Source organism: Papilio xuthus, unplaced genomic scaffold (assembly GCF_000836235.2).
Source record: "Papilio xuthus unplaced genomic scaffold, Pxut_1.1 DF826115.1, whole genome shotgun sequence".
NCBI lineage: Eukaryota > Metazoa > Arthropoda > Insecta > Lepidoptera > Papilionidae > Papilio > Papilio xuthus.
The window spans coordinates 3373523-3386021 of NW_013532534.1; the positions used below are offsets into that span (position 1 = coordinate 3373523).

General features: G+C 32.8%; 1 non-coding gene across 1 annotated transcript; it reads left to right on the forward strand.

The window, feature by feature from the left end:
• The first annotated feature begins 8376 nt into the window (after window positions 1-8376).
• Window positions 8377-8449, forward strand: TRNAV-UAC (transfer RNA valine (anticodon UAC)). The gene has a single exon. It is a non-coding gene; the product is annotated as a tRNA-Val (tRNA).
• The last annotated feature ends 4050 nt before the right edge of the window (window positions 8450-12499 follow it).

The following is a 12499-nucleotide window of genomic DNA, read 5'->3' on the forward strand; positions in this document are numbered from 1 at the left end:
CTGCTTGTTTGTCAAAATTAAAATCATATTGTTGTTAGTATTAGTGCAATTAATTAAATAAAAAAGATGAATTTTTCTCCTTATTTTATTTATTTCAACAATTTTCAAGTGGTTAAGCTTGAACTTGGTCGATGCGTGATAGCTCATTGGTCGAAATTGGCGCATGATTTTTTTTATTTTTCATTAAAAGTATACATTAACAATAATTAGTATCAAATTTCAGTTTCATCCGTTCGCACAATTTCCTTTAAAAAGAGTACAAAGTTTATGCTTCACCTATATGTATAATATTACCCAAACCTTAGTATTATGAGCAAACTAGTAATTTAGTAAATAGGTGTGTTTAGTTTAAGTAATCTTTATGTATATAATTCTTCTGTGAGTGTGTATGTCACTGAACTTCTCTCAAACGACTGGACCGATTTTGATGAAATTTTTTGTGTATGTTCAAGGGGATCTGGGAATGGTTTAGATTCACAATTTTCATCAAATATTAACTTCATATTAATTTATTCAAATTAAAGACGTGTAGACAGGACAACGTCTGTCGGGTCCGCTAGTAATAACTATATAGAGGTACTCATAATTATAATAGTTTATTACTCAGATTATTTAAATTGTAGTAGCAATTGTAAAATCGTTTTCATTTATAGTCATGCTTTGAAATAAATATACAAAAGACTTTAACGCCAATGTGACCGAATAAGTGAACGATGTGAGAAAAACTCGTTAAAAAAGTTAGGTAAAACGATTATTTACATAGATTTAGATTATTATTAGCATGTATAGTGAATGTTACTATTACGTGTATAGTCCAACCTGGGAAAGCGAGAATTCAGATATTTATCTCGCTTATAGCGGTTTGTCTAACCCGAGTTTCTCAGTTATGGCAAGTCTATGACTCGCTAATAGAGGTTTCTCGGTTATCCAGATTCGATTGTACCACAAACAACTTCTATCAGTTACGGTTCTCACATTTTTCTCGCTTCTTTCACATTCTCTGCTTACATGGACGTCTGTTTCAAGTACTCTAGTCTAGACGGTACATGTCCATCTGCAAATAAATAAGCTTCAGTCAATGTCCTTATCCAAACATTGACCTCGATTCGTCTGTTCTAGATACTACTTCGTTTTAATGACGTCATGTCAAGGACAACCATAGTGTCAATTATTCATTGTCGTTACAATGCACCCAGAGTAGTAGTAGTTCCTGGTATTGTCATGTAAATAACCATGAAGTGAAACCAAATACTATAAAATGGCTTATGTAATAAAAGTTTGACTCATTAGTCTTTTAAACACCAAACAAATTGCAATCATCACAAGGTACATACTATTATAATGTTTGTTCGATTTCAAGACTATGTCTGTGTTGTTCTATGTGTGCTAATAATTAGTTCGGGAACAGCATCAGTGCTTAAAGAAGTTTTAGAAGATCATTTAAAAGACATATCGCACGATGAAGGTGTGGAATCATTAAAACACGATAAAGAAAAAGGCGAGAAGAATCATCAAATCGAAAGCCAAATTAATGACAGTCAAATAAGCCAATATGCTAAGGCCGCTGATGACTCTAAGTATTTAAAAAAAGAACATGACAGTAAGAAGTCCACAGATAACGATGCTTATGCAGGCTACAATAGTAAACAAGACAAAGCTGAAGATAATGAAACAACAGGATTTAAGAGAGGCCACAAAAAGGGTCACCATAAACAAGGCTTCCAAAATTCGTATCACAAGGACGAATCATCTAACAAAAGTACTTATTACGATGATTTTAATGACGAAAATGATCAGTCGTCTTATAACTCAAGATTGAATACCAACGATAATGAAGGTCGTAGAAGTTACAAAGGAGGTCATAATAACGGACAAGAATATAGCCTAGACAATTACAATAGTAGAGGTCATAATAATTACAAAAATAATGGCAACAAACAAATAGAACATCAAGATTACGCGAAAAAGCATTACTTAGATGATCATGAAAATTATAATAAACATCGAAACAATCATGGAACTCATAGAAGAGATAACATTCGTAATCGTCACGAATATAATGTACCATATAATCAAAATGGAGGTTGGAATTCGCAAAGCTGGGATGACCGAAACCAATGGGAACGACCTAAGTGGGATAGGAATCAAGGTTGGAATGCGGATTATAGAGATCCTGGTTACGATGATCGTGGTTTTGGTTACGATAACGGTTATGGTTATGGTTCAAACTACGGATATGGTTTCGATGAATCTCAAACACAACCGGTGGCACACATTCCTTCGGATTTACCCGTTGTGGCAGAAAGAAAACAAATAATAACAATATACGAAGATCCGAGATACGACGGTAGCAGTCAAGGTCAATTAAGACGTGAGGAAGGTGATTATTTGCATCTCGATATTCAGCCAAGTCATCGACGATACGCAAGCTATGACAATTCATATTATACACCAAGAAGAGAAAGAGCAATGGAGACTAGTAGGATCAATAGATTGGTTTATAATTACAAGCAGCATTAAAACAACTCCTAACCTAACTCTAATTATTATTGTGTGAACTATAGGTTTGTAACAAGATACTCATTAAATGATAAAAAGGACTTCCAATTTATGTAGAATTTTAATTAAAAATTATAATTACAATAATAAACTTTACAAAAATAGCAAAGAGTTATCTGACGATTTGTTATCGATGTTTGAAATGGCAAGAAAACATAATTGGAAAAATTCTGATAGGCTTTAATAACACTAAATATTTCAGTTGACAAATTGAATTTCTTAAAGGTAAAGATATTCAGAATATGCGAATATTAGAATCGACATTACATATTTCCCGATGTCCAGTGATACGTGAAACTTCAAATATACGTTTGAAAGGGAAGATTCCTCAGGGCAGTCGCTACGTGTAGCTGATTCGGTTGATAGAATTCAATATGGTACACAAGTTACGGTCGAACGAACGGCGCTTTAGACCGAGACGATTTGCGAGGGCCCGTTGGGGCGAGAATAAAAAACTAGTAACCTCAAAACTGTGGAAAATAGTTATTATTTTTGACAAAGATAATGCTACAAAAGCAGCGAAAATTAATCAATAAATTTAACTTAACTAAAGATATATTTTTATTTAAATGATATTTTAGTAATTTATACGAAAGAGTGGACAATATGAATTCGCTTGCTGCTAGAAGCTAGCTGTAGAAGCGTGATCTTTAAAACAATTACCAAATAATTTTGTTATGCCCTCTACAAACTCAAGTATACTTGTATGAGTACATTTTATGATATTTAAAACAAATGGTCCATTCATGAAGTAAAAGTTGTTATCTTTAATAACACAATAATAATTTAAGTTCCTTTGTGAATAAACTCTTCAAAATGTTACACAATTTTAGAATAAATTGAGCTCTATTACCCTATCCACGTTAATTAAAGGACCTTCCTATTGAGACACTAACCACTCGTGAATATTTTTCAGTGCTTTTATTTGTAATTTAAATTTCACAACCCTTCCCCGCGATCCTTCTCTAGGGGAGCAAACTAATTTAAACGTTAAGCTTACAGTATAATATTCTAATAAAATATACATTCGGAAATTTTTACGCAAACCACATAAAGGTATATTATGTTATTTTGATAAAAGTGATCCTAGCGTAATAAAATTGTAACACGATAATGTACGTTTCCTTTGTTTTTAACCAATTTTAACGTGTTTTTAGTAAAATAAACTTAGGATAGTTAATAATATTTTTTTTTATGAAAATACCTTAATGTGTAGCATATGTATGTGTACTTTCAGTCTACGTTCTACATTACATATAAAAAAATTATTTCTATAAAAATAAACAATAAATCTATAATTCTATCTGAGTTTTTTCTTATTTTCACTAGTCGCAAAGCTGTTGTAAACGTATAAACAATGATACAAATATTCATTTTACAGACACATGAATAAAGATGGGTTGGGTCAGACAAAAGTTTAGTGGATATGCATATTGCCAGCCAATCTGCAATTGTAAAAAACCACCCACTTATGATACTTTGTACTGAAAGAGTTACCCGTATCCGTTTGCCGAATACTGAATTAATTCGTCTCGTTCAAAACACTGACTTTAAAAATTTCAAAAAAGAAAAACTTGCTTTACAATGAATTTTAATTGTGCAAGTGAAAGATGCTTACATTTTTGTTATTTTTTATGGTAACAGTAACATTGGTAGAGGGTATTTTTTTAAATATAACAACGGAAGACTCGTCAGTGGATTCAAGTCGTGTCATCTTATTAAGTAATTTTTAGAGATTTAATCAACGAGGATAGAAAATTACACGAAGAAAACCGTGAAGTGGAGGCAATGCTACTTGACGAGTATGCCCTCTGCCTTCCCACTCTTCTCTTGTAAGGAGAGGGAAAGGAATAGGAGGTAGATTTGGCAGAGGAGAACAAATGTCTCCTTTCTGTGCGACCTATGTCGATTAAAGGTAGTAAACGCATCTGCAAATACGGATGTTTATGGGCATTGGTCACCTTATTATATAAAAAATCTTAATCGGAAAATAACTAATTTATCGTATTAGGAAAATAATATAGAAGCAATGTCGTAATTTTATAGTCAAAGTTTTTCAAGGAACAGTAATTAAAAGTCGAAAAGAGAAACAAAAGTGTGAATTGGTGCTCAAGCAGATAATCACGTCGAGCCTTGAAGTGAACTAATCGCGGTCCCCTCTCGTTTTATTGTACTTGCTAACGACTTATCTCAGAGCACTAAAGCAATTTCAAAACGACACCCGAATAACAAGCCAATAATCGTTAGCAGCGATTGGAAAACAAAACTGTGATTATACGGCATTATCCGCAGTAACTCGAACTCTTTCGTCTCTTTTCTACACGTTTGATTTTATATTATCATTTCATTCGTCTCCGGAGAGCTACGGCGAGATAGAGTGACATTACTTTAACGAACTTTCGATGTACCGTGTCGTTGGGGCGGATTCGAATACGACTTAAGATAGATTCGACTTGAGGCGGTCTGGATTTCCCATGGACGTTATCTGAATAACATTATACTAATAATGTTTTTGTTTCGAATAAGACTTATAATACGATTAAAGTTACAGTTGTAGTAAGAGTAGTAAGAGAACTGTGTTCATCATTTATGGCAAAGCAAATCAATTTAATACAATTAGGTTAAATATACTTTTTTTCTGTTTAATTTTAACGCTGTAAAATCGCATGGTGCCGATTGTAAAGCCAAGTAAGTATAATATGTATCTTTACTAAGTTAATCAAGAACAAAGTCACTTGTTTCGTGTTAAATTTCAAGTAATACGACAGGAAAGTTATTTTCTAAGCTGTCGCGTCGCCCCCCGCCCCGCCGACGCCTATTCCCGTCAGAACAATGAAGACGCAACTCGCTTATCTCTCTGTTTATTGTCTGAACTTCTCTCGATGGCAGTTTTGTTGGAATGTCTACGCTAACTCGGTTTAGATGAGTCAGTTTGAAGGTTTGTTATGAACTGCAGCGTTGTTTACGAGTTTTTCTTTTAACACTGCTGTGTTGCAAACAAAATGATATGGTGACATTTCTTATCTCATTTTCTATGTTGGCATGGCGATCTTTATTACCCTGGGTATCCAACGCCTTCCATTTCAATTGTTAGATTGGTTACATTTTAACATTAAGGGTAAACGTATAAATTTGAAGTGAGATTTTATTGCAAGAAAATCTTCTCGGATTTATAAAATTTCAAGTATAAGTTTGTGCAAATTTACTGCAATTCGACAAGTGTAAAGGGGTATCCGCTCAGTCGTGGCGAATGCGTCGCCCGCGTCAACTAATTGCTACAAAATGAACCGCTCCCGCGGGATTTCTCGCCCCGATTTTGTTTTAATCGAAATCGCCTGAGCACGGTTATACGATGAATTGTCGCTATTCAAAACATCCCTTCGAAGATTCCGTTTTGTGAAAATTAAAAAAGTATCATTACGAGCTTGTACTGTTTCGCTTTTTACTGTTTCTTATAAGAATTTACTTCGAAGAAAAGAGTTGCTATAAGTTTCTTTGTAATGTGAAAATTGGAAAATATTTCGACATTTTTGAGGTTTCTCTTTGTGATTTTATTAAATACTTCTTTCTTTTAACAATGTTACTTTCAGTCAATGGTTAAATGAAATATTTTATGAATATTTTAAATGGCAGAACATTTCTAAGATTTCCTATTTGGTGTATTATTTTTAAACATTAATATTATACCGGAATTGATTGATTACTTAGAAAGAAGTAGTAAGGACAAAAAAAATAGAAAAAAAATTACGGCAAAATTATATTAATTCTTAGAATTGCTTCTATATTTTTCTCTTCATTTTAACAATTTTAGGGAAATCGAATGCTATAATTTAACTACGTTCGTATTGTCCTACTTGATTAGTTTATGAATAACAAATCAAACAAAGGTCGGTCCGATGTAGCTAAGCTACGCACAAGTTAAGGTTAAGTTATTGGCGCTTACGCGATGTTTGCGCGTGGCGCGGCCGAATATGTTCAGCAAACAGCCTTCAGGTAAGTTGAGGGGCGTCTTGTGTTCGGTTTTGCTTATTAACCGGTCCAACATGGCGGACGTTTGATAAGATTTCGGTTTGTCTTTGCATTCGTGCCTTGCGGCGGTCTTGAAGCATTTGGCTCGGGCCACATGTTGTGTACATTGCGGTATACTCTGTTTGATTTTAGTTTACGCTTTGCATATTAATAATATAAGCGTGTATAACAAATTATATAATTAGTGAAATCAAATTAGGAAAGTATTAGTATCACGTCATGTTGCCAATAGTTAGCGGTCACTTAACATCAGGTGTCCTGTTGTTTGCCTCTTTCTTTTATGTAAATTAAATATTTATTTGTAACTATCAGTGAGTTTCAGAAATTGTAAATGATATTAATTATATTGTAACTATTGCCCGCGTCTCCGTCCGCGTGGAATTGAAAGGTTAATAAGTAGTCTATATGTTTTTCCACACTATTTTCTACTTGTGTGCCAAATTTCATCAAAATCCGTTGAGCCGTTCCGGATATACCTTCAAACAAACATCCATCCATCCGTCATATATATACATCCAAACATTCGCATTTATAATATTAGTAAAAAGTAATATTTTTAAAACAGTAGAGCAATCTTTCGAATATTTGTTGGTAGAAATTATAGTTGCATCCGAGTTTGTGGGCACGTATACCTACAAATCGCCCGACTGCTTCGGACAACTTATGACGTGTTTTAATTAATGTTACACCTGCGTGTTTAATGTGTTAAATTATTCGACAAATAAAATGTAAACGAATTAAAATAAATTCATTTAGACTATTACGTTAAATAAAAGCTCTATTGTTAATTTAACTGAACACATTCCATTTAGATTAATAAAATTGTTATTTCGTTTGTCAAATTGAACAAGATAGTAACTTTCTTAATAGTTTTCTTTTTAATATTAAGCAAATAAGTTAGAATAAACATCAATGGAATATAAAAATTTACAACAGCTAAGTTTAAATATTTTTGATAAATATATAGATTCGTTAAAAAATTATTTCCAGCCAGGTTTGAATTGGTTGCGTTCTGATTGTAAAGCGTTTGGAATAACCATTTCACCATGGACCAACATACAAAAATAACTTTATATGCTATACTTATTCAAACTTTTCTTATACGACTAAACCCAATAAATGATCCTTAATGTTGATCCAAAGATTATTTTCATTACTTTGTTTAAAGAAAAGGATCGGTCGATTGATATTTTAGATAGGTTAGATAGACTGAAAATAATATACAGATAGGAAGACTTGAATTTATTCATAGTGAAATACATGCATGGATTACTAAGTTAAAACTTTTCATACGCTAGGGAAAGCTTAAGTTTTATAACTTGTCTAACTGTTCTGTAATCATTATGCAGGATTTGAAGGAGGCATTTAACTGAAGCGGCTTAGCTGAGTTTTGTTATCTCTACGAAGTTTGGAATTTGTAAGCGCCTGAAGGCTTTACGCAAAATATGAGCTCGCTCCAGCACTTTGTATCGCTTTTGCCTGACAACGAGTTGCAGGCACTACGGGAATACCAAATATTACATATCGCTTGCTTATTTTGAACTACTAATATATTTTCTATCTTAAATTATATAAATAAATAAAGAGTAAATAAAATGAAATTGTTCTAAATTGATTTATGTTAATATTACAATCAATTCCTAGTTAGTTAGAAAGATTCTTAAAATGTTTAGTAGATACATTGAACCAATGTATTTACTAGAACTTAAAATCTTATTTAAGTTGTGATAGAACGTTGGACGTTCATGTTTTGTAAGAGCGTATATTTGAAAAGCTCCATTAGCATGTGGTTCCGTGGTGTAGTGGTTATCACATCCGCTTTACACGCGGAAGGCCGCCAGTTCGATCCTGGCCGGAATCAATTTACTTTTTTTTACACTTAGTTTCTTATAACATTTCGATTTTAATTTTAATTTATAAACCGAACTTGCGATAAAGGATCAAAGTGATTTCTTAAAAAAGCAATTGTTTAGTTTATGAAAAAATATAAATTCAAATCAACATTAAAATAAAGTATTGTAATGTATTCTATTTTGCGAATTGCAGTCTAAAATAAAAATAGTACGATACTCTTTTGAAAGAAGCAAACATTGCTGGAATGCCAGCGATTGTCATGTTGATTTCAAATTGGCGTAGCGTACAATTAATTTAATTACATCATAATAACACCGGGTGAAATTAAATTTTAAACCCTTCGCATTCGAGAGATATCAAGTTTGGCGTCGTATAAATGCAGCAATTTCTCATTTTAACCGAAGCAAAACTTAATAACCCTACTGGAAACGCAATAATTACCGGCGCTCAGTGCGAGATTCGGGAGAGAAATAAATGAGCACCATTAAGAGACTCTCGTTTAGATATTTCATCCCCCTTGAAGAAGACGTTAGCGGGAGCAACGCGCGCCGCTACCGACGCTGTCGATTGTTCCCACGCTTTAGTTCAAAGATAAACATTCTTTATTGTTGATTCATGATGTTGGTTTGTAAAAATGATGAAAATCTTGTATTACAAGTTGGTCTAGGATTATGCGAACACGGTCGCTGGAACGGATACATGTATGAGACTTGAATTTCAAATTCATTTTTTAATTGTGTTGCAAAAATAAAGAACAGTAATATTCTGACAGATATATGAACATATTTCCTATAGTTTTCTATTCAATAAACGTAAGATGACATAAACCATCTAAGATGCAATATAATTATATGTTTTTTTTTTATTATATTAAATATTTTTTTCTGAACTATAGAAAATAAATAAAATGCGTAACCTGGATATTCAGAACTAATTTTATATCTTTTTTTAACTGTTTAAAATTGCTACTAATACCAATAATGAAATTATCAAACATATGTCGATTCTTTTCACGTTATATTCTTTGAGATAAGCTCACCTGACAAATTACCATCGTTGTAAGCGATGCTTACGTTTGTTTTTGTTGGTCCGGGGATGTTTGTGTCGGGCGCGAGACTAATATGTGCTGTAATTGCCCCTGATATACTGCGGAATGTGCGAATAACACGATTGAAATACAAATGTTTTAGTAATCAGCGACGTATAAATTATTTTGCTACGTACAACAGTTGATTTTAGTCTAAGAAAATAGCGAGTTTACATTTAAGATGATAAAAACATTGCTGTTCAGAATTTTATAGGTATATTACATACAAGCTGTCGCTCGTGACTCTGTTCGCATGAAATATAAGAAAATGTTCTCCATCTATGTTAAATTTAATCGAAATCTGTTGAAATATTTTAGAGATATCTTCTAACAAACATCCATCCATCCATCCACTATGCCACTTCAACTATTTACTATATTACGGCTAAAACTGTACACGTACTCTAAAGGTGGATGTACCGCGGGACCCGAATCTATGTTGTACGGCACAACAAAAAATGTTTGACGAACAATACCTTTCAATATTAAATCTTACTAACATTATAAATGCGAATGTTTAGATGGATGTTTGTTTGATGGTACCACCAGAACTTTGAAATTTGGCATGCATGTAGAACGTAGTCTGGAAGAACACATAGCCTACTAATTAGGCTTTTTTAATATCGCGTGGAAGGAGTCTCAGGCGACAGCTAATACAACATAATATATGTACGCCATTCTGTTACAATAGCCTGTACATTGAAAAAAAAATAGTACTCGTACATGAAATGAACAAAGGCGTGTTGACAAGGGGGTCGTGTTGCGGCGCTGTGATGCTGCCATCTATTTGCCTCGCAAATACCGATTTACTGTTGACAGATTCTATTCGATTTTATTCGATAGGTGCAATAAAAGCGATCTCTTTTAGTTTTAATGAAAAGTTTAAAATAGACAATTCATAATTATTTTAATTTTAATAAGCAAATACGAAAGATTGCATAACGAATTATAACACTCATAGAGTACGCTACAAAAAAAAAAGAACGGAATAAGGATGTGAAATACAGATTTGCAATCACTAGGGCTAGAGTATTGTCTGTTAACCGACTCTTTTATTTAGTAGGTTTACTAGAGTTATGACTTTTATAATATACAAGCCTAAAGCAAGCTTTGAATATGCTTTTCTGCATCTATAAAATCACAAATCAGAGTAAATAAACGAGTAATGAATACCGAATACCATTGCGTAGATATATGTCTTGAAGATTTTTTGTAAAGCTTACGGATGTCACGTATCAAACACATATCAAGTAAGTTCATGTCGCATCGTATCGCGTACGGGATTTGTAAAATAACAGTCGTAGTGTGAACTCGGAAACCAAACTAAATTATTCATAACAGTTTTGGAACATGTTTACAATAAGAAAGTACCACGCATTCTTAGATGCGTGTTTATCGAAATATTTTTCGTATTACTTTTTTTTTAATCTATATTTACTTTTTGACATTTAATATATGATTTTTGATAACTTTATGGCTTTATTGTACTTCAAAAACAGATTTGTAAAAGGGACATAAACATTTTAACCTTTTATCTGTAACATTAATTTAAATAATACAAATATAAGTAATACGGTGTTTATAACATTTAGAACAAAACGAAAGAATTGTAATTCAAATATATTCAAGTAAGCTGTTGTTAAAATCAAAGTGAATATGATAATAGGAGTTTAGTGGCGACAGGAGTGCGATATGAAGAGCTGGAAACAAAAGGGCTGTAACATTTTATGGGCCGCAATCGCAGCCAGTAAAGCCGCGATAGTACTCCCGCCAACAATTAAAGTGTGCAGATAAAACCCCCGGATTTGGAACGCCTTGCCTTTATATAAAAGAGATTTGTACTTTCTACGTTATCATAATCTTTTGTTAAACAAATATAATTTACAAAAAATATTAAACACTACTAGCTGTCAACCACGACTCCGTCCGCGCGTAATTAAAAAAAAATTACCCTATGTGTTCTTCCAGACTATGTTCTACATCTATGCCATGTTTCAGCGAGATCCATTCAGCCGTTTATATGGGAAAAAGAAAAGGGCTGGTTTTCGGGGTTTTCCTGGCAATTATTCGAATTTAAACCTTCCTAGACCTCCACGATATTTCATGACCAAGATAAGATAAATCCGTTTAGCCGTTCTCGAGTTTTAGCGATACCAACAAAAAGCAATTGATTTTTACATATATATACGTATAAATTAAAAACTTAGGTATTAATGAAAAATCTAAGATAAACACCGTGCTTATGGCCTAAGTTAGGACTTGAATGATTTAAAAGAATCTCTTTTATGTTTTCTTTAGTATAGTATTATTCATCACAATAATGAATATGTCCACTAAGTACGAATAATTTTAATATCCTTTTAAACTGCAACAAAGAAGAAAATATTTCCATTCGTGTTAAGCGTTAACAAAGAGATGTATTAAATCAATTACGTACTTTCAATAATTTCCTACAGAAGGGCAATTTAAATGAGCGAGGGCTAATAACGCTAATTTTGGCTGCCCATTGTCCATGTAATAAAATTTTATCAAATATTGTCTGAACAACGAATCCCCTTTGATTGTTCAGATAAATGAAACGTACCGATTGGAGGATGTAATTTCGCCATTAGTGGCTTGCAGATATGAAATATTTATACTCATTTGTACTTAAAGTTAGCTTTTTGTTTTCGCCGTTATAGTCAAGTCAACTGAAGATATAACGTTAAAAAGCGTGTTCTTCTGTTGTGGTCTACGAAAAATGGCTGTTACTATGTTAATCAATTAATTATTTTATGAAGGAATAACATTTATTTTGGATTCAAGATATTTAAGCATTATTAACCTTTGGTTTCTGAAATCAAACTCTCTATATAATACATATCGTCGTCCCTGTTATTATTTTTGACTCAATAGCAATAGCAATATGTTTTAAACAAAGAGTTTTTGGTCTCAGAAACCCAGGGTAAGTTATGCTGGTAATGTATCAGT